General features: G+C 42.8%; 1 protein-coding gene and 1 non-coding gene across 2 annotated transcripts in view; both read left to right on the forward strand.

Annotated features, from left to right (window-relative positions):
* Positions 1–23,256, forward strand: part of ROR1 (receptor tyrosine kinase like orphan receptor 1) — a 458,130-nt gene that overhangs the window by 370,347 nt on the left and 64,527 nt on the right. The window lies entirely within an intron of this gene.
* TRNAS-AGA (transfer RNA serine (anticodon AGA)) lies at positions 4,828–4,900 on the forward strand. The gene has a single exon. It is a non-coding gene; the product is annotated as a tRNA-Ser (tRNA).

Genomic DNA, 23,256 nt, shown 5'->3' on the forward strand with positions numbered 1-23,256 from the left:
ATGGGGTCGCGCAGAGTCGGACATGACTGACATGACTTAGCAGTAGCAGTAACAGCCCCAGTCACATGCTTATCACAAAGCCACGTTTCTCAGGACTTCCCAGGCAGTCCAGTGGTTGGGACCTTCCAGGGAAGGGGGTGTGGGTTCAATCTTGGGTTGAGAAGCTAAGATCCTACATGCCTCATGGCCAAAAAAACCAGAACATAAACAACAGAAGCAATATTGTAACAAATTCAATAAAGACTTTGAAAAATGTTCCCTATCTCCCCCACCAAAAATATCTTGGTGGGGGGGAGAAAAAAGCAACATTTCGCTGGCTGTAGAAGAACTTCAGCTCTTATAAATTTGTTCCATGTAATTTGGGGAGGCCCCAAGGAAGTGCTGAAATTAAGTGAAAACTGCCAATTAACTGGACCCAGAGGTATGCACAGTGCGTGTGAAGTCCATGCAGCGTGGTCTGAGAGAAAGACCATTAGCACAAGCATTTGGGTTTCTAAATGGGCTGTACCTCTGTCCAGAGGCAGCCCTCCTGCCAGCTCATACTCCTTAGTCAAGGCACCCTCACAAACTCCCTCTGAAATGGGGTAAGAATGGGTCAGTTTATGCAGTTCAAGCATCTCAAGGTCTTCACTCTCTCAGGGAGAAACAGAAAAGGAGTGTTTCTGATCCATCTCTCAGCCCAAGTTCTCTTACAGAGCTGATGCTATCTTACTTCTCCCATTCCTCCAGAGGCCAGCGTTCTCTGGGAGCTGTGTGCCACAAACTGGGACTCCAGGCTAAACAAAAACAGCCCAGCCAGAGGTGAAAACTCTTTGCTAGGTGCAGGCCTAACTTTGTCATCACTCTCTGGGTAACTTGTTCAGATTTCTTCCCAGTGATCACCCCTCCATGTCCATGAGGATGTCATCTCAGGTTCAGTGATTCTTTAGCTCCCATCCTGCCAAGTCCAGCCAGAGGGGATCTCTGTTCACAGAGATTCTCTTATCCCAGCTGTATATGGGGCAGCATAAGTTTTGTAAGGTTGTTACAGAGCTAAAGCAGACCCTGTTTGACTTCAGGACTTCATCAGCCTGGAATAATTTTCTTTTAGTCATAAATAAATCATTTCCTCAAGAACCATGAGAAATAAACATTAGGGCTCTGGGTGAAGTAAGTTACGGAAGAGAATTAATGTTATAAATAACAATAATGGAATCTTGTAGGATTTTTTGCTGTTCCTAAAGCACTTTCACATATATTATCCACTTAATCAAGAAATGTTTATAGGCGGGGCCCCAGTGCTGTGGCTACATCAGGAAGTGAGGCATAGCTTGTCCTCACAGGAGGTTTATACACTTCTGGAATTATACAGTGAGTTTGCTGAGGAATGGACTTGTGATCTTGAATATCAGAGCACACCTCCAACACTAAGCTATGTTTCATTCACAGCGTATGTAACTGCAGATAACTCCATAAGGCAGGTGGGGTCTTTTACCCTCTTCCCAAGGATGAAGAAACTAAAGCTCAGAGTGGTTATGCGTCTTGCCAAAGCCCCACACACTTGTGTGCTGGGATCTGCCTTAAATCCCAGTGGTCCTTCTAGTGCATTGGCTTGTTGGAACACATAGTGCTTGGCCCTTAGGAAGCCAATGGGCCAAGTGCTGTGGACATTAATGGCTGCTAAGTGCTCAGTCAGCGTCTGTGGCTAGTATAGTTATAATTGTCAGTGTAGCATGAGAAGGGTGGGGAAGCCCATTTGAGCATCTGAATTCATCAGAGGCCACTGAAGGTACATTCTGCTCCAGAGCATTTACATTCTAACTGAAAGCTATAAAAGCAGAAATAAAATGTTTATATTTTCTCTGTGTGTGTGCTCAGTCATGTCTGACTCTGTGCAACTCTTTGGACTGTAGCCTGACAGACTTCTCTGTCCATGGGATTTTTCAAGCCAAGAATACTGGAATAGGTTATCATTTCCTCCTCCAGGGGATCTTCCCAACCCAGGGATCAAACCCAAGTCTCCTGTGTCTGCTGAATTCCAGGCAGATTCTTTTAGCACTGAGCCATTGGGGAAACCCTTTGTATTTTCTAGTGGATCATAAATCGAGAAATAATGATAAAAACAAATGAATTGGCTGACCCAGTGTTTTAGAGTTTACACATTGGCTAATAGTTTTTCCCCTGAATTAAGTAATGAAGATAATAAAAATTTCAAGCAACACATGCTCATTTTTGCTAAAAGAAGTTTATGGGTTTATTGTGGCAAATAAAGTATTTAGTGAACTGAATATTTTAAAAATTGGAAAAAGATTTCTGAAAAACTTTTAAAAATGTTACCATAATAGATACTTAATAATCATATCTTGAACTAAATTGAATTCAACTGACTCTTTTGATTTTTGAAAATGATTAAAAGTGATTTTTTAAAATGTCTATCAATAATATCTCCAAATACTAATACATTGGTTTAGAGGTTGTTGCTCACCAAATGTTTCATATCATCCTCACTTAATTTTAATAAATAAATACTCCTAAAATATCCATTCTGTTTTTAAGTCCAGTTGTAAAATAAAGCTGGACTCATATCAAAATCCCTGCTGGTGCATGCCCTTGAGTGATCAAGACTACACATATCTAATTCAAAACAAATCTGTTGGAAGGGCATCGTGAAGCTAGTGGTCCACCCTCCGCAAGAAAACATCTAATTCTATGGAGTCCAGAGTTAGTCCAGAGTCAAAATCCAGACACCCTGGGGCCTGTAATTCAACCTAGGTAGAGCCCTCTCTGTGCCTGGACCATGAAATAGATGGCTTCATAAGATTGCCACGTCTCAGGAGACAAGTCTTTTCAGGGGCACTCGGTGATTAGGCCAAGTTATTTGGGAAAACCAGTCACTGTATTTATTTTTACAAGCCAGATGCCTGCACATAGTGCATTCTTTTACAAAAATAAAAGAGGGTTGGAAAAAAAGAAAGGTTCAGGGTCACAGATGAAACCATGAGAGTGTTTTACGGTTTTATGGGTAGAAATCCTCCTTTATTTTTACATTCTATGATGATTCTGAGAAAAACAGTTCAGCTGCTCTGAGTACAAAAAGCGGGAAAGAGTTCTAAGTTATGCCCAGAGTGACAAAGATCTGAAAACCAGAACTTCAAGGGACTCTGTGCCTGAGGAATTGGAGCGTGTGTCGGTGCCATGGGGGGCGGGGGTGGGTGCAAGGAATAGGGAGTCTCTTCACCAGGAATCTGTCTGCTTCCCAAGGAGTCTTCAGGAGCTCTTAGCTAGGCTGATTTGATCAACATTAAGTAATAACCAGATGGAATGTGTGGAACTGATTGAGAGGGTTTAACTAATGCACTTAATAACCCCTCATGTGCTGGTAGAGTCAAGGGAGGAGGAGGTAGAACGGGTCATGGTACAAGTTCCTGACCAAAACGGGCTGAGATTTTCTCATAATCCACAGATATTTGTTAAGCACCTGCTATGAGCCAGTGACTGTTCTAGGAACTAAGGATAAAACAGTGAAAGTAATAGGCAGGGATTCTGCTCTGTCTCTTATGGAGCTTATGTTCTTTTCTTCTTCTTTCATTTTAATCATCTTTAGTATTCTTGTTTGTACAACAGTGAACATCGTATGTAATGAGAGTCCATTTATCCATCCATCTTTTCATTCCATCACTGGACAGGGACCTTCTGTGTCAAAATGCTATACTGATTGTTAGATGGAGCTTACATTCTGGAGGGTGAAGCCAGTGAGGCCAGGGAGGGATGGCTGTTTAAGAAGAAATAGAAAGTAGAGGAAATAAGTGATGTGGTCGAGAGTGGCTACCTGACTTACGTGGGCTAGGAAAGGCCTTTCTGACAAGGTGACATTTGGGCAAATGCACAAACGAAGGAGTGAGCTGCTAGTCTGTCTGCGAGAAGAGTATTCCAGACAAAGCGGACACCCAGTGTAAAGGCTTCTTGATAGACGCATGCTTGGCCTAATCAAAAAGTAGCAAAGAATCTTAGCAGTTGATTGAATACAACTGTCATCTTTTTATCACCCCGTTGGAAACTTCTGTATGCTGTATAGTTATTAGTCAGACAAAAAGAGCTGGAGCCCATTAATAACTGCAGCACCTCCGATATCCAGGCAATGAGGAGGAGAAGACACTGCCCTTGAGAATCTGAGTGGGCCTGGGGCGAGGTTGGGGGAAAATATGAGACTGAGGCATAAATGGCTACTAGGCTTCAAGTAGCAGAACCCTGACCCCCACATTCCTCCTATTTGTTTTAACAGCTCTGCTTTAGCAGCACCACAAGAAGGAGTGTGGAAAGTGTGGAATCAGATCTGTTTGTTCAGTTTTTACATTTCAGACGATTAAGTGAAATGCTAAATGAAACCAAATCTATATTCCTGTCAGTGTGAGGAGGAGAAGAAAAATAAACTCCAGCTCCTGGTGTGGACAAGGAGGAGTGACAGGAGCACACCCAGCTCCTTCACACCCTCTCCCGCTCCGTGCTACCCGGAGCAGCCCCCCGAGGCCTCAGAGCTTACGTTAGATGTGTCCAGAGGGGATGTCTGGGGAACTCCGAGAGCCCCAAGAACTCAAGGACCCATTGTTGGATCCCACAGCTGTGCATTTACACAGCTGTTGGTTATTACATGTCCACCATCAGCCTGCATTGTGCTAAGTGCTCTGATGCGGGACTTCCACAGGCCATGGTTGTCCAGAGAAGGGCTTCCAGATATCAGGCTAGAAAAGGCGTCCTGAAGAGAGCAACATGTATCTCAAAACCAGACAAGCAGGATTTGATTGACTTTATTTCTAACAGTTTATTCATTGTTCATCTGCTAAAAGGACTTCCCTGGTGGCTCAGGCGGTAAAGCGTCCGCCTAGAATGCGAAAGACCCAGGTTCGATCCCTGAGTCGGGAAGATCCCCTGGTGAAGGAAATGGCAACCCACTCCAGTATTCTTGCCTGGAAAATCCCGTGGATGGAGGAGCCTGGTCAGCTATAGTTCATGGGGTCGCAAAGAGTTGGACACGACTGAGCGACTTCACTTTCACTTTCATCTGCTACAATCATCTAAGAGATATGGTCAAGAATGGGATTTCTCAACCTTGACATTACTGACATCGGGGCTGGATAATTCTTTGTTCCAGGGTGCTACCTTGGGCATTATAGGTTATTTATCAGTATCTTTGGCCTCTATCCACTAGATGCCAGTAGGCCCTTGGCCCCCAGTTGCAATAAAACTCAAAAATATTTCCAGTCACTGCCGGCTGTCCCCTGCCGTGCAAACTTGGCCCCTGTTAAGAACCACTGACACAGCTATAGAAGTCCTAGCCCAGGCCTGATATGACTTAGAGTCTCCAGGTATAAAAGAATGAAGCTATTCTCGCAAACAGCTGGTCTCATGTTCCACTGAAGCTTAAACAATGGAAAACAGGCTGAAAAGTCGGCAGGAAGACGTTAGGTTAGCTATGCAAAAGAATTCCTCGCTTTCAAAGTCAGTAAGAACTTAGAAAACCTCAATGTGATAATTATAAAATATCTTCCACTTGAGTATGTGCATGAAACAAAACCTCATTAACCTGCTTATTAAAAGGAAAGATTAGTCTGCTTTAGAGGACAGTCAGAAAATGAGCTGTTTTTAAAAATATTGCCATTTCAGTTCTTTGAAGTAGAGTTAGCAGTTTAAATTTGCTTGAAAATGGTTGATAGTAAATGTGGGTTTGAGCTTTGATAAATGTTTAAGAATTGTTTGTACTTAGTACAAAAATTGAACGTAAATGACTTTCCCATGAATGTTTATAAATAGTATGATTTCACAAGTGAAACCAATGTCCTCTGGATTATTATGGACTCTGTTAATTTTTTTCATGTTACTGTAAATATGGCCTTTGGTCCTGCCAGTATTTAAATTAACACAGATTCCAAATTAGTTGGGCCTCACCTCACCAAAAAAATATGAGGTTTCATCTAAAAGGAGGGGAAAATTTACATTTATTGAGCACCTATTATATACCAGACGCTGGACTAGGCTGGTGGTTCTCAACCAGGGGTGATTTTGCCCTCTGGGGGACATTTGGCAATGTCTAGACACGACTGAGCGAGTTCACTTTCACTTTCCTGCATTGGAGAAGGCAATGGCAACCCACTCCAGTGTTCTTGCCTGGAGAATCCCAGGGATGGGGAAGCCTGGTGGGCTGCCTATGGGGTTGCACAGAGTCAGACATGACTGAAGTGACTTAGCAGCAGCAGAGACATTTTTGGTTATCACAACTGGAGGGGTGCTGCAGGACTCTAGTGGATGGAGGCAAGGGATGCTGCCAGCTCCTTACAATGTAAAGGACAGCACCCTGCAAGAATTTTCCAGCCCATAGCATCAATAGCACTGATGTTGAGAAACCCTGGATTAGTTACCCATATTATCTCATATAATCCTTCTCCTATTCCCTACAACATCCTTTGAGTTATTAACTCCATATTGTAGATGAAGAAACTGAGGCTGAGAGGGATGATGTAACTTGCTCAAGAGCCTAAAACTAGTTAAAACAGGAGTCAGGGTTCATCTCCTCTGGCCAGTCATCTCTGCTCTAGCCAGCTACCTTCCTATAGGTAGGTTTTAATTTATTATGATTATGATTTCTACTGAAAACCATGTGTGGTGGGATTTTGCAAGGAGGATGCTGATATGTCAGAAAAGAAAATCACAGATTTTTGTGCCCAGTGCTGTGCTAGGGCTATGTCTTATTCTCTCCTAGATAGTCTATTCTTGGTGCAGAGTTGTAGTCATTTGTTCCACGTTGTCTTCTATTGTTTTCTATATGTGCCTTTTTTTTCTGCTTCTCACTTTTGTACATGTGCCAAAAGTTTGGAAGGCTTTGCCCTGCATCAGTCCATCTTCCCAGAGTCCCTTCCTGCCATGGAGAAGGAGCATGCAGTTGACAGATCATGTTATCTAATGAATTTCAGGTTTCTCATCTGGAATAGGAACAGTAATACTTTTCTCACGTGGTTGTTGAAATGATTGTGTGAGAATGATAATAATAATCAGAAGAGTCCTTTATTACACACACGTTATGTACTGCTGCTGCTGCTAAGTCACTTCAGTCGTGTCCGACTCTGTGCGACCCCATAGACGGCAGCCCACCAGGCTCCCCCGTCCCTGGGATTCTCCAGGCAAGAACACTGGAGTGGGTTGCCATTTCCTTCTCCAGTGCATGAAAGTGAAAAGTGAAAGTGAAGTCGCTCAGTCGTGTCCGACCCTCAGCAACCCCATGGACTGCAGCCATGTACTAGGTATTATATTAAGTGCTTTACATGCATTACCTCATTTAATTTTTAGAATAACCTTTACAAATCGAGTTGAAGCACAAAGAGGTTGTATAGTTTGCTTGTGCGCATACCATGAGTAGACAGCACAGCCAGCATTTGAACTTGAGATGTCTGGTTGTAAGACTTAGGCTCTCTCAACCGCAAAGCCCTCTGTCAGCTTAAACAGATGTGAGAATTGTTATGGGCACTGATAACTAGTTTAGGTGATTAGAGAGCCATTGTGTGTGCCAGCGGGCCTCAGTGGAGCCATCATAGCCAATTCCTCTTCCAGTTTTATCACTGAGATGATCTTTGTAAGGTGCCTATTGCATTTCACTTTTGTATTTTCCCAACTTGAACTAAGGAAACAAGAGGTCTTTAAAAAAAAATCTGGCTTTGTGAATAAATTTTCAAAACACATTTCAAAATGCCAGCAAATTAAGTACTGTTCTTGAGTTGTACCATTTTTTTTTCATCAATTTGCTTTTCAGATTTCTATTTTAAGCCCTGCACTTAGAGCTGATTACAATAACCCTTATTTATAAATGTAATTGTACTGAGCCTCACCTCTGAGGTATTTGCAAATTTGGTCTCACTATATTACCAAGTAAAATAACCATTCATCAAGTGGAGGTAGGGTAGAGAAAGGGCATATTTCTGTACCCGCTCTGTTTCCTGAGGGAGCCAGCCATAAATATTCAACATCGGTGGCCAAAATTTGGCCCTGTGCTAAATCATAATCATTTTAATGGCAAATAAATGAGGTTTCATTGTATTATACAGTTGTATAAATTGGGAGAGGGGTTGACTTGAGCATCACATTTTTGCCATCTGTTTTTCTTTTTTTCTTTTCTATCCATTTTTGGGGGGCTTCCTGCATGGCACAGTGGTAAAGAATTCACCTGCCAATGCAGGAGACACAAAAGACGCAGGTTTGATCCCTGCGTCAGGAAGATACCCTGGTGTAGAAAGTCCCTTGTCAACCCTCTCCAGGATTCTTGCCTGGAAAATTCCATGGACAGAGGAGCCTGGCAGCCTGCAGTCCATGGGGTTGCAAGGAGTTGGACACAACTGAGCGAGTGCGTGCGCACGCACACACACACACACATACACACACACACAATCACTTTTTAGCTGTAAGTACTAAATCACAGAACATGAGGTGACTGCAGACTAGCAAAATTTCAAATAACCCCCTGTTTGCAGCTCTCCACTTATAAGATGAAGAGACAAGTGATGTGGGCAGAAGCCAGCAATGGGATTTCTATGGAGCTCCTGAACCTGGACAAGTTATGTTTCACGAGCCTCCACTGTACCCACCACACACATACACACAAACACACACACACACACACACATTTTAAAACAAAACCGTGAATATTAGTGAAATTAGTGATATTAATCACTAATGACAGTTTTGAAGCCAAGAATCAGGGAGAAGAAGTCCCCAAGAGATGTCCTGTGTCCTAGGGTTTATGCACAGAGAAGGATGGGAGGCAGTGGTTTGGCAACTAGTGTCAACAAGCTTCTGTTATATGGGTCACTGTTACAGGATCCTGAGTATCCCTTGGGGGAATTGTTAAAAATAATGTTTCAGTTCCGTTCAGTTCAGTTGCTCAGTCGTGTCTGACTCTTTGTGACCCCATGAACTGCAGCATGCCAGGCCTCCCTGACCATCACCAACTCATGGAGTCCACCCAAACCCATGTCCATCAAGTCGGTGATGGACACCGACTTGCCCTCAATCTTTCCCAGCATCAGGGTCTTTTCAAATGAGTCAGATCTTCGCATCAGGTGGCCAGTGTTGGAGTTTCAGCTTCAACATCAGTCTTTCCAATGAACACCCAGGTCTGATCTCCTTTAGGATGGACTGGTTGGATCTCCTTGCAGTCCAAGGGACTCTCAAGAGTCTTCTCCAACACCACAGTTCAAAGGCATCAATTCTTTGGCACTCAGCTTTCTTCACAGTCAAACTCTCACAGCCATACATGACTACTGGAAAAACCATAGCCTTGACTAGACGGACCTTTGTTGGCAAAGTAATGTCTCTGGTTTTGAATATGCTGTCTAGGTTGGTCATAACTTTCCTTCCAAGGAGCAAGCGTCTTTTAATTTCATGGCTGCAGTCACCATCTGCAGTGATTTTGGAGCCCCCCAAAATAAAGTCAGTCACTGTTTCCACTGTTTCTCCATCTATTTGCCATGAAGTGATGGGACCAGATGCCATGATCTTCGTTTTCTGAATGTTGAGCTTTAAGCCAACTTTTTCACTCTCCTCTTTCACTTTCATTAAGAGGCTCTTTAGTTCTTCTTCACTTTCTGCCATAAAGGTGGTGTCATCTGCGTATCTGAGGTTATTGATACTTCTCCTGGCAATCTTGATTCCAGCTTGTGCTTCCTCCAGCCCAGCATTTCTCATGATGTACTCTGCATATAAGTTAAATAAGCAGAGTGTCAATATACAGCCTTGATGTACTCCTTTTCCTATTTGGAACCAATCTGTTGTTCCATGTCCAGTTCTAACTGTTGCTTCCTGACCTGCATACAGATTTCTCAAGAGGCAGGTTTAGAAGTCCTACTAATCCAAATCTAGAAGAACTAGGGGAGATTAATTTTTTTAAAGGGCCTCAGGTATCTGGGACCCACTCCAGACCTACTGATCAGACTCTCCAAGGCTGAGGCCAAGACACATAAATGTGGATGAAGCTCCACAGTTAATTCTGATATTAACTCCTGGTTTAGAGGAACCTCAGGGTCCCTCTCTTCCTTAACTCTTGTTTGGGAGAATATCTCTAGCCCTAGCCTAATGTCTCTCAATGTCTGGTGGGAAGTCCGCATGTAGCTTGTTAAGAATGCACATTTCTGGATCTCTTTTGAATCAGACCTCTAGGGGTGTTCTTGGCAGTCTGCGTCTTTAGTTTACCCTCTTAGGTACATCTTATGGACACCCAGTTTGAATAACACCACACCAAGAATTGTTCTGAGTTTTATCAGGACAGAGACAGCCAAAACTCCTACTCTTTGTAGATCAGCTCCAAGGAACAATTGATTCAAAAACAGCTTACGTTACAGTCTACACATTATTTGCACACTTTCTATTTCTTTTGGTCCTGAAAGTCCTAAGAGGCTGCTGTACCTGGAATTATGTGTGAAAAAAATGAGGTTCAGAGAGCGTAAGTAACTTATCTAGGGTTATCACACATTCTGAGCAGTGGCCAACTTTGGGCTCTACACATCTTTTTGACTCATGTCCTAAGCTCCATTTCCTACATTATTGACTTTGTACACAGTGCTTATCCTGCGTTTTCACACACAGGATTTCCTTCAAGCTATTGAAAATATCTTACGGGCATAGCAGTTACTATCCCCACTTAAAATAACAAGGTGGTGTCACTAAGAGATTAAGTTCTTTATTCAGGGTTCTATGGTTGCACCGTTATGACCCGCATGACATCTGATTCTTACTGCCAATGCAGAAACACAGTCATAGGTTCTATATGATTCACAGCTAGCAAAGGATGATTCTGTTACATTCAATGACACTGTTACCAAAGCACGAAGAAAAGTCTGTTATTGACAGAGTGACATTTTCATTCTTCCCTTTATGCCATGCATTGTGCTAAAGCAGGAATAAGAGGTTCAGGAAGGGCCCCAACACTGACGAAGAAACATTATTTCCTGTCCTCAAGGAGGGGACAGTCAAGTAGAAAGTAGACTTAAACGTTTTAGAAAAAAACAAATTCAACCTAAAGGGTTCTACAAAACTTTCACTTCCTGCTAGGAAACATAATAAACTAGAATATTCCATTCAGGTGACAATCAATACTTTGGAGCACCCGCTGTGTGCCAAGCACTGTAGTAGAGCCCAGGCCTATAATGGTCACTAAGACTGACCCTGTACTTGAGAGTAATCTGTTTAAGCTTTGGGGATGCGTGGTGTTGAATGAAAGTAATTTCTAAAGAGGGAGACTTCTTAGCACCCAGAATCTCTGCCACCGGTCCCGGATTTACCAATAGACAAAGTAATTCCTTAGGGAACTAGCAGTACAAGGACATTAAAGAGAATCACTGGGAAAGAATGTGATATTTTAAAAATACTCCAGTGGTCATCATGGGAGAAAACAGAGCTTTGTGGAACTTGCTGGCATCCCCTCCCTCTCTCCCATTCATTCATTCATTCTATGATGGGGTGGGATGGGCGAGGAATATGTTGTCTTTGGGGGCTTTTGACATCCAAGGTCTTGCTCTGGCCTTCAAGCAGATATAACTCAGACCAGAGATAACCCTACAGATCTCTCACATGGACATACTTGAAACATGTTTCCATCTGCTACCACTAAATAATATCCCTGAATGGCATTTAGAATACGGGCAGCAATGAGCAAATTGTTAGTGCCTTTGAGTTGGGCAGGGCCAAAGACTCAGAAGGCTTTGTAAAATTTTAAGCACGGGAAGTAATGATTATAAGCACTTACTTATCACTTGTATGTTTGAGACATATTATACCAAGACATCTAGTTCCCTTCTGTTATGGGATCATAATCATTACAGACCTGCATTCTGTAGGTTGCCCTTGGGTTGAGAAGAGAGATCAAGCCAGTTGCCATGAACTATAGAGCTTAAAGTGACTCTCAGCTGCAAAATGATCATGTTTAAAATCTTCCTGTGTGTGCAGGGACTGCTCTGGCAGTACAGTGTTTAAGACCCCACATTGCACTGCAGGGAGCACGGGTTTGGTATCTGGTCGGGGAACTAAGATACCGCATGCTGTGAAGCCTGGCCAAAAAAAATTTTGTAAAGAGTCTTCCTGTGTTTTTCTTTTGCCCTCAAGATAAAGTACTGACTCCTTTCCTTGATTTAGAAAGCCATTCCTAATTTGCTGTGTCCTGTGTCACTCTAGCCTCTTCTAGCCCTAATGCCCCTCCCTAATCTCTCTCTACACTAATCCTGAACTGAGGCTCCTAGTGCTTTCTTACTCAATGCTGTCTGCATGTTCTGTTCTTCACCCCTGGAGTATTCTCACTCCTGCTTTTCCCCCCTCAGCCCTGTTTAGACCTCACTTTCTCTGAGAAGCCACGATGAGGCCCCCAGTACAAGGTCACGTGCCCTCCTCGGTTCTCCCCAGGCTCCCGTCGGAGCCCATGTCCCCTCCACCAGGGACTGTCTGTCCAGTCTCCATCTGGACAACATCCACAAACAGTTAAATATTTGTGGAATAAGGGAATGAGCAAGTAGAACTAGAATCAGTGGGTAGATCATTCTAATGTCCAAAATCATGAAGGCAGCTCACCTTCCTCCTATGCCCTTTCTAAAAGCCAGCCACAGTACATATTGTGTACTCTAACCAGATTTTTGTGTACGTAAATACATGGTAATCTGGGAAGAGAAACTACTAGCAAGTACTACTCCCTCCATTTGACACTGAGGAAAGTGAAGGTCAGAGACAGCAAGTAAATTCCCCCAGGTCACACACTCTGTCAGGTGTAGAGCTGGAATTAGAATCCAAATCTGTCTAACTTCAAATCACCTCAAGGACAGACAGCTAGTGAGTATCACAGCTGGGATTAGAACTCAAATCTTCTGATTCCTGTTCTCTTTATTCTATGATTCCTGCCTGAAAAACAGAATAACTAATAATAGGGTTATTTTTGTTTTTAATTTCTAAGTTGGTTGTTGTTGTTGTTCATTCATTCAGCTGTGTCCGACTTTTGTCGGACTGCAGACCCCATGGACTGCAGCACGCCAGGCTTCCCTGCCCTTGACCATATCCCAGAGCTTGCTCAAACTCATGTCCATTGAGTCAGTGATGCCATCCAACCATCTCATCATCTGTCATCCCCTTCTCTTCCTGCCCTCAATCTTTCCCAGCATCAGGGTCTTTCCAAATGAGTTGACTGTTTGCATCATGTGGCCAAAGTATTGGAGTTTCAGCCTCAGCATCAGTCCCTCCAATGAATATTCAGGATTGTTTTCCTTTAGGATTGACTGATTTGATCTCTAAGTTGGTACTCAATATATTAATAGTTCAAGGATATTTTATGGAAAATCACATGGTACTCATTGGCTACATATGCCTTCATCTCCTTTTGAGAGTTAAGCTCCCTTATTTTACCAGATGACAAATGAAGGCAAATAAATTTAGCACTCTCACAAGCTCTTCAGAAGGCTTATATATCTTGGAAACAGAATACAACAAAGCACTGGAGGGGGCCAAGAGTAGATAACAATATGTTAGGAGAAGTGGGATAAAGACCTTTAACTTAAAACCATTTATATATATATACACATACACACACATACTTTCACACCATATTTTGTAAGTCCAGGTAATTTCTGGGTTTCTGATCCAAATCCTTTTCTCCAAAATGCGTGCTAAGGAACTAAGAGCTGGGGGAAAGAAAAGAAAGGACAATGATGCCATCCAGAAACTTGTTCCAAATCCTCATCTCTTTCTTCTGTCAGAAATCCTCTGTTGTTAGTCCCCAGCATTCCCTGGAGATTTTGTTCACAGCAGCATTCTTGTGTTTTTACTAAATTCCTGTAAGAGAATGTTTTGTTTTTAAGAGCCAGACTCAAGAAAGCAAATCAGTGTAAAAATACATTTGGTAGTGATTTTTGTCAGTGCTGCCATCTGACAGGATTTGAGGATGCTTCCATTTCTGCATGGATAATAGCTTTGTTATCTGCTGAGCTCTACAAGAGCTCTGCAACTCAGGAAATCTGTGTCTTGGCCCCCTGCTCCAAACTTAGCTCATGCATTACCCTAAACTTGGGTTTACAATGAAGAAAATTACTTTAGTGTTAATCCAGTTGACTTGAAAGTAAATTCAGCTTCCCCAGATCCCTATTTCCACAATCTAAACGGATTGCAAAGGCAGCTTTAGTAGTCTTCACACATGTCTCAAGAACACGCAGGAACATGGGTCCCCACCATGCTGGCCACTGTCTCCTGGTCTCCCTCAAAGCCTTACGAAGACGTTCTATAAGCTGGTGATGCTTTCAATGCCGTGGCAACATGTCTGTGGCCCTACAGTGACACACCGCAGGGTGGACCTGGGAGTGGGTAAGAGATGACACCTTTGGGCCAGTCATTCTACGTTTCTGTGCCTCCATCTATAAACCATTGGTGACAAATGAGGTGCCACATAGAAGGGAAAAAGCTGATCAAATTCTTTGAACCCTCTAACAGAAAACCTGTGGACTAAAAACATATGATTAAAAGTAACAAAATCTTCCTGTGTTATTCTTGTTTCCTTGTTACCATGTGTTAGATCTGGGTTCCTTTTCCACAGTGAACAAGCCAGTCCAATGTGATGGTTTTTAACACTTTTTTACAGTGGTTTACCCAAAGCTCATCAATAGAAAGTCCTTATGTTTCCAAACCCTGGTCAGCTTGGCAACAACAGTCCCAGAAAATGGTGTTGTTTACATGATGTGCCTTTCCAAGAATTCTACCCCAGATGCTTGGGTTCCATCACAAAGCAGTGGATGTCCTGCATGAATAGGGGCTTGGCAGTGGGGTGGAGGCCCGATCTGTGACTTCTCCATTCAGAGCCCATGAGCTTTTTTAAAAAAAAAAAACTTTCTTTCCCCACTCCCAGCCTTTTTGGCCACACCTCAGGGGATGTGGGATCTTAGTTCCTGACCAGGAATTGAACCCATGCCCCCTGCAGTGAAAGCACAAAGTCTTAACTACTGGTCTGCCAGGGAAGTCCCAAAGCATGAACTTTTGAGAAATGGGTCTTGGTAGATTCAGTTCAATTCAGTCACTCAGTCATGTCCAACTCTTTGCGATTCCATGAACCGCAGCATGCCAAGCCTCCCTGTCCATCACCAGCTGCCGGAGTCTACCCAAACCCATGTTCCTTGAGTTGGTGATACTATCCAACCATCTCATCCTCTGTTGTCCCCTTCTCCTCCTGCCCTCAATCCTTCCCAGCATCAGGGTCTTTTCAAATGAGTCAGCTCTTTACATCAGGTGGCCAAAGTATTGGAGTTTCAGCTTCAACATCAGTCTTTCCAATGAACACCCAGGACTGATTTGCTTGGAGGATGGACTGGTTGGATCTCCTTGCAGTCCAAGGGACTCTCAAGAGTCTTCTCCAACACCGCAGTTCAAAAGCATCAATTCTTTGGTGCTCAGCTTTCTTTATAGTCCAACTCTCACATCCATACATGACTACTGGAAAAACCATAACCTTGACTAGACGGACCTCTGTTGGCAAAGTAATGTCTCTGCTTTTTAATATGCTGCCTAGGTTGGTCATAACTTTTCTTCCAAGGAGTAATCGTCTTTTAATTTCATGGCTGCAATCACCATCTGCAGTGATTTTGGAGCCCCCCAAAAATAAAGTTAGCCTTTGCATATATTTTTTTATTTATAAAAATTAAAAAAAATAATAAAGTCACTGTTTCCCCATCTATTTGCCATGAAGTGATGGGACCAGATGCCATGATCTTCGTTTTCTGAATATTGAGCTTTAAGCCAAAATTTCACTCTCCTCTTTCACTTTCATCAAGAGGCTCTTTAGTTCTTCTTCACTTTCTGCCATAAGGGTGGTATCATCTGCTTATCTGAGGTTACTGATATTTCTCCCAGCAATCTTGATTCCAGCTTGTGTTTCTTCCACCCCAGCGTTTCTCATGATGTACTCTGTTTATAACTTAAATAAGCAAGGTGACAATATACAGCCATGACGGACTCCTTTTCCTATTTGGAACCAGTCTGTTGTTCCATGTCCAGTTCTAACTGTTGCTTCCTGACCTGAATACAGATTTCTCAAGAGGCAGGTTAGGTGGTCTGCTATTCCCATCTCTTTCAGAATTTTCCACAGTTTATTGTGATCCACACAGTCAAAGGCTTTGGCATAGTCAGTAAAGCAGAAGTAGATGTTTTTTTGGAACTCTCTTGCTTTTTTGATGATCCAGCTGATGTTGGTAATTTGATCTCTGGTTCCTCTGCCTTTTCTAAATCCAGCTTGAACATCTAGAAGTTCACAGTTCATGTATTGCTGAAGCCTGGCTTGGAGAATTTTGAACATTCCCTTACTAGAGTGTGAGATGAGTGTAATTGGGCGGTAGTTTGAGCATTCTTTGGCATTGCCTTTCCTTGGCATTGAAATGAAAACTGACCTTTTCCAGTCCTGTGGCCACTGCTGAGTTTTCCAAACTTGCTGGCATATTGAGTGCAGCACTTTCACAGCATCATCTTTTACGATTTGAAATAGCTCAACTGGAATTTCATCACCTCCACTAACTTTGTTTGTAGTGATGCTTCCTATGGCCCATTTGACTTCACATTCCAGGATGTCTGGCTCTAGGTGAGTGTTCACTCCATCGTGTTATCTTGGTTGTGAAGATCTTTTTTGTACAGTTCTTCTGTGTATTCTTGCCACCTCTTCTTAAAATCTTCTGCTTCTGTCCATACCATTTCTGTCCTTTATTGAGCCCATCTTTGCATGAAATGTACCCTTGCTGGCCTAGTATTAATAACTTACATGGTAACCAGCACATAATAAGCCTCTGCTAAACATTTAGTGGATGAAAGAATGCATAATTTAATGAGATAATTGTCAAGTTTCATAGATTTTAATCTCCTAGATTGCTCTTAAGTATGCTGGCTTCTTCCCTCTTCCTAAAGCCCCCTTGCTTACTCTGCTATAGCATCTTATGTTTCTCCTTTTTCTGATGAATATTTTTTACACTACATTGTGTTATAGTTGTTTGCATAATCATATTTTCTTTTCAACAATGTACATACTTTAAGGACAGAAATCATATTTTATTCATTTGTATCCACCAAATAGCCTGACAGTGTGCTTTTCACGAAGAAGCACTTAATATTTACTGAAAGAATGAATCTGTTAGTAGATCTAGCACTTTGCAGTTGCCAGAGGGCTTTCACATATACCTTTCTGAAATTCCACAGTATGCTAAAAAGGTAGGTGGTTGAGTTACCAGCCCCATTTTACAGAAAAAGAAGTTAAAGGTTAGTGTGGTAATACCAGGGCTTCCCAGGTGGTGCTAGTGGTAAAGAACCTGCCTGTGTACTGCTCTAGGGTCTTCTCTAGGTCCTAGGTAAGGATGTTGGAAGTCTCCAAGCTGGTCTTAATATTTTAAATTGGAAGACAGATCAACCCCTCATCATGACTTTCTCCTCCATGTCATCAGGAAAAGTGAGGGACAAAGAAAAGAGAAGTTTGAGGGGAAAGCTTTCACTGGGGACAATCACACATGTGTCCAGCTTGGTACCTGGGATGTCACACCCAAGTTCCATATGTCTTTTAAGAACCACTATTTATAAAGCTCCTAAGAGTACGCTTCAGAGGAGACCCAAGTACAGGTATCCTGGGGAGTTCCAGGACTTAGTCTCTAATAAGAAAAGCATGAAGCTAAAACTATCTAAGGATTTCTCTTTTGAAATTAGACAGATCTGGATTGGAGATCCAGCTTGAACATTTAACAAATTTCTCCTCATCCTTACCCTCCTCCATTCATCTATTAAATGAAGATAGTAACAGTCTGACTCATGGGAACACATGCAGATTCAAAGGGGGAAATTTCAAGGTGGTTGGCATAGCTCTTGGCATGGGGAACCCAATCCATCCTCTTCCCCTGAAATTGCATATCTGGGCCTTTAGGAACCTGGCTGGCTACAGTTCATGGGGTCGCAGAATTGAACATGACTGAGCAACTGAGCACGCATGCCTTTAATTCTTTCTACATTTAAGACCCTGACTCGTGAACTTGGGCCCAACATGAGTCTCACCTACTGGAAGGAGAGAGAAGAAAAGCTCAAACTAAGGACTGAAACACCAGATAGTGCTAGGAAATGTCAGCTGCTTCTTGCTCATTTGTCACCACGTTTTAGCAGCTTGAGGCCATCCTCAGTTTGCAAATGACTAGCACAGAGCTGAATCAGACCAGCAGAGTTCCTCAATAGGCCACTTGTTAGTTGGTGTGCACCCATTGGATACTCCCTATGAAATGCTGAGAAGCAAAAGGAGAGAGAGTGGTTTCCAGAGGGGTGACTGAAGAGGGGAGGGGCCTAGCCATTGAGAGCAAATGTGCCCCTGGCAGGTGTGAACAATAAGCTGGCTTCCTTGGAAGGTTGGTACCGAAAGATAGCCTGCAAGGCCCCATGGACTTACAGTTCCTTTAAAGAAAAGGTGAGAGAGACAAGCTTAGGTAGACATTTCTGCTATACAACAGGGGCCAGGGCTATCAACAGTGCTGACAGATCAACTGGGAAGTGGTTTAAGGCGGCATTAACAAGACTGGCATGTTGCCATTTCTGATTGACAAGATTCAAATAGGCATCAACTGCCTTTCAGTCCCACTGAGAAGTGGTGAACGATGAGAGGATCAGAGTGTCAGCCCTGGGAATTCCTGGCAGGGACCATGAACCATCTTTATCTTGATCCATCTCCTCTCTTCACAAGTAAGACATCATTGGATAGGTGATAAACTCTTCATTCACAGGAACATTTCAGCAAAAAAAAACAAAAAGAAATTTTGCCTTTTATTTTGTTATGGTCCAACTTTCGTTGAGTAAGGGTAAATTAGGCAAAAATAAGATGGTTGGGAATTTTTTTTTAAGAAAAGTAATTTTAAGTACTGTATGGTTTCACACTTGGGACTTTGCTCCATTACTTACTAGGTGAATAGTCTCATTTCACTCATCTGTGCATGCATGCAAGCTAAGTCACTTCAGTTATATCTGACTCTGCGACCCCATGGACCATAGCCCGCCAGGCTCCTCTGTCCATGGGATTCTCCAGGCAAGAATACCATAGTGAGTTGCCATGCCCTCTTCCAGGGCATCTTCACAACCCAGGGATTACTCATCTATATGAGGGATAAATAGAACTGACCTCTTAGGATTGCAGTGATAATTAGAAGAGATAGACATGATCTCTTGCAAAGTATATATAGTTGATATTAATAAATGTTGGCTGATTTTAATAATATTGCTCTTGTTTTCTGCTTTGGGTCTCTCTCTGTTCCTACCCTGATGCACTCATCAAGGGTAAGTGGCTTTGTAAACAAAGGTTGGCATCATACACTTAGATATCATGTGGGCCTGGCTGTGAGCTTGGCCAGACTGCTTCATTTCTCTAAGCCTCAGTGTCCTGTCTATTAAATGAGAGTAGTAATATCTGCCTCTTGTGATTGTTATATGGTGAGAATAAGATCATCCTTCTAAAGTGCTGAGCCGTCCATGTGCCTACAAGTGGTTGACGTTACGATGTTTATAACAAGGACTCTCAAGGCGCTATAAAGTACAAAATCATCAAAGAAAGCATCTCTTCATTCATTCAACATTTATTTCTTGCATGCTTATTCTGTACCAGACACAAAGTTTGGCATTGGGGACACAGATTTACAATGTGTTGAAACAAATAGGGGGTTTCTTGTGAACTCTCGGTCACTAAGGAAACGAGGCCATCCCATTTGCCCTGTGCTTTCAAGTTAATCCACGCTCTTCTGCAGAATCTTCACATTCCAGCTGCGGGATGGCTGGGTTTCATATCTCCTCAGATCAAAAAGTGTTTCTATGAACAGTGATGCTGAATATTTAACTGGCTGCATCAAACTTGAAAGGATAGTGCAGCCATTTTGTGTTTTGTGTGTCACAATTTTTAAATGTTATGCCCAGCGGATCTGCACATGGTAGATATAAAAGAGGTTTCAAAGAGGGCAGCTTTACAACGTGGGCTTTTAGATTGCCAGGCTGCATTTCTGAGAAAGCCACATGAAAGAATGCCTTTTTTTCCTTTATGAGTATTACCTCGGAGAGTACAGCTCTTTCACAAAAGCAGTATGTCATTTTGAGCACTGTTGTCAGTTGATTTTACTGATACTGTGACGGTCATTTTGACTAACATATAAATCAACCTCTTACATGACAAACATTTACAAATAAACTATCTGCTCGCCGCGTGCATGTCCCCCAACCAAGTAACGCATGAGTGTATTTAAATGTAAGATATCTTTTAAATGTAAGATATAAAGAAAAAGTAAGATCTACTCTTCCTTTTCATGCCAATCTTTATAGTAAGAGTGCTTGGCCACGAATCAAGATCTGGCCTCTGGCCTCTGTTCTGCCATGACTTTTAGAAGAAGCTCAAGTTGCACCTCCTCTAGGAAGTCTTCCCTGACCACCCAGCCGCCTGTGGCATTTTCCTGCACTAAATCTATTACACCTAGGTTCTGTACTATATGATTTAACACGCTTGTCTCTCTAGTTGTTTCAACATTTGATATCTTATCTGTCTAGAAAGATTACATTCTCCCTGGGAGTAGAGGCCATGTCTTTTGAACTCTCTGAGATAAAGGACAGTGCTGGAAAGTAAATATTCTCCTCACCTGACACCTGATTAACTAAGAAGATGAGTGATTCATCAGTGATGTTAAATTATATTCTGCTAAACATATTTGGCAGAGAATAGAAGGAGATGGTAGAATGGAATTTGGGCTCAGAGGAAACTGAATGAAGAGGAAAGGACATTAGATTTGACATCAGCCGACTTGGTATCAAGTTCCCATCTTTCCAATTAATAGCCAAGGGTCAGACAGAAGCTACTCAATCTCTTCAATCTCATATTCCTCATCTTTAAAATATCCACCTCAGAGAGTGACCTTGAGGATCAAATAAGAGGATGTATGGAAAATGCTTTGGAAATACAATGCACTTTGCAATGTTATATTTAAATTCAATTTAAAATTTGGTTTGGATTTTAAAAATGGATAATTTTCTGTCCTCAAACCAATGAGGAAGGGAAGAAATGATAAAAATCACATTTTCCAAAATAATAAAGGAAGTCAAATCTCCCTAATCTTTGCCCTTTTCACACACCAAGTCATCCACTGCACCCACTGATTAGTTTGGTACATTCACGAAGGGTTTTGTAGCTCACAAAAGCATTTTCACATGCCTTGTCATACAAAAATCCTGTGATCCAGACCATGGGTGGTGGGGAGGAAGTTGGTTTGGGTAAGGCTTCCCATTTCATTAATAAGAAAAGTGAGACTCCAAGAGGCTTTCAAAATGTCCCCACATCACTAGAGGAGGCTCAAAGGTTTGCCTTCCTCCATCTGGTCCTCTTTGGACAACATCACCTAGGCTCTGCTGTGCACAAATCCTTTCCAAGGCTTTTCCAGCCATGTTTAGGTCTGTGTCCTAGCCAGAGAGATTGGTTTCCTGGCATTTTTCTTCATAAAAATGATTAAAACATTCAAGGTAAAATTACATCTGATTTAATATTACGTAATGAATAAACATCATGCTCCTATGCTTCCTGTTTTGGTAGAACATGGCAACCTGGTTAAGAATTAGCTGAAGCTGAGACTTCCCTGGTGGTCTGGTGACTAAGACTCCTCGCTCCCTATGCAAGGGGCCCAGGTTCAATTCCTGGTATCAGGAATCTATATGCCACATGCTGCAACTATGACTCAGAGTAGCCAAATAAATAAAGATTTTAAAAAATAATCAGTTGGAACTGATTCTAGCTCTCATCTGACGCTTGCTGGATCAGAGAAACATTGAGGAGCCTCTTTGAACCTCAGAGAATTTGGGCTAACAATACCCAGCTTCCAGCACTTTGCAGGGAGAGTGAGCATCAAACACTTCCTCCCCTGTGTGACTCTGGGCAGAAAGCTGCTGGTATTTCAATGGCTCCCAGCTCTGTGAAGTAAGGTCAGATTTATGTGTGAGCAACACACGAAGGTGCAGCATTTGGACCAGTAAATGCTGTTATGCCTTGACAGTGTTAATGAAACACTTCATCGTGCGTCAGCCAGCATCACCTTGACAGGCCATCTCTGGCTGAGGTAACCTGAGGGCCAGTGTGAAAAGGACATTTCACCCAGGATGCACCAAGATGCCTTGTTTTTCTTCCTTCATGAAGAACTGCTTCAGTTAATTTTTTCATGCCTAGTCCTGACCCCTTGGCCTCCAGGTAGAACTCTGTACATGCATGAAGGGAATTTTCACTTTCATCATGTGCATTCAATGAGAAAGTGGTTCTCTTTTTACTGTCTTTCCCAGCCCTCTCCCTGTTGGCAGAACTTTTCCATGAGGCAGTGAAGCAAAGGTGATTCATACCCCTGTAGTCATGCTTTTTGGTTTTTTTAATCCTTCTTCCTAATTCTGAACAGCTTCTTAAAAGAGATGGCTGGGGGCCTGGGGTCTGTTGTCCATGAGTTGGCCTAAATCCACGGCACGTGTATTAGAGGTGAAACCATGGTGTGAGGTGTGGGGAATGGTATCCTGACTCTGGAGATTAAGTGGATGCATGAAACGGCTCAGTAGTTATTCAAAGGCCGCTCGGCTGTGGAAGGGAAGAGCTAGGCTGTGAACGTAATTCGTCTGACTCCAAGCCCTTGCCCTCGGATATGATGGCATTGAAGTTTTTTGAGTGCAGCTTTCTTTAGCAAGGGTCTTCTAGAAGCAAACACTTTGAACTTAAAGGCATACCTTCTGTGGGGGAAGTTTGTGTATTGTGGGGGTCCGGAGAAGGCAATGGCACCCCACTCCAGTACTCTTGCCTGGAAAATCCCATGGATGGAGGAGCCTGGTAGGCTGCAGTCCATGGGGTTGCTGAGGGTCGGACACGACTGAGAGACTTCACTTCACTTTTCACTTTCATGCACTGGAGAAGGAAATGGCAACCCACTCTAGTGTTCTTGCCTAGAGGATCCCAGGAACGGGGGAGCCTGGTGGGCTGCCATCTGTGGGGTCGCACAGAGTCGGACACGACTGAAGTGACTTAGCAGTTGGAAAAGGGTGTTTTTTGAGGGGCTTCCCAGATGGTGCTAGTGGTAAAGAATGCTCCTGCCAGTGCAGGTAGACATAAGAGACAGGTTTGATCCCTGGGTCGGGAAGATCCCCAGGAGGAGGACATGGCAACTCACTCCTACAGTTTTGCCTGAAACATCCATGGACAGAGGAGCCTGGCAGGCTGCAGTC

Source organism: Ovis canadensis, chromosome 1 (assembly GCF_042477335.2).
Source record: "Ovis canadensis isolate MfBH-ARS-UI-01 breed Bighorn chromosome 1, ARS-UI_OviCan_v2, whole genome shotgun sequence".
Taxonomy (NCBI): Eukaryota; Metazoa; Chordata; class Mammalia; order Artiodactyla; family Bovidae; genus Ovis; species Ovis canadensis.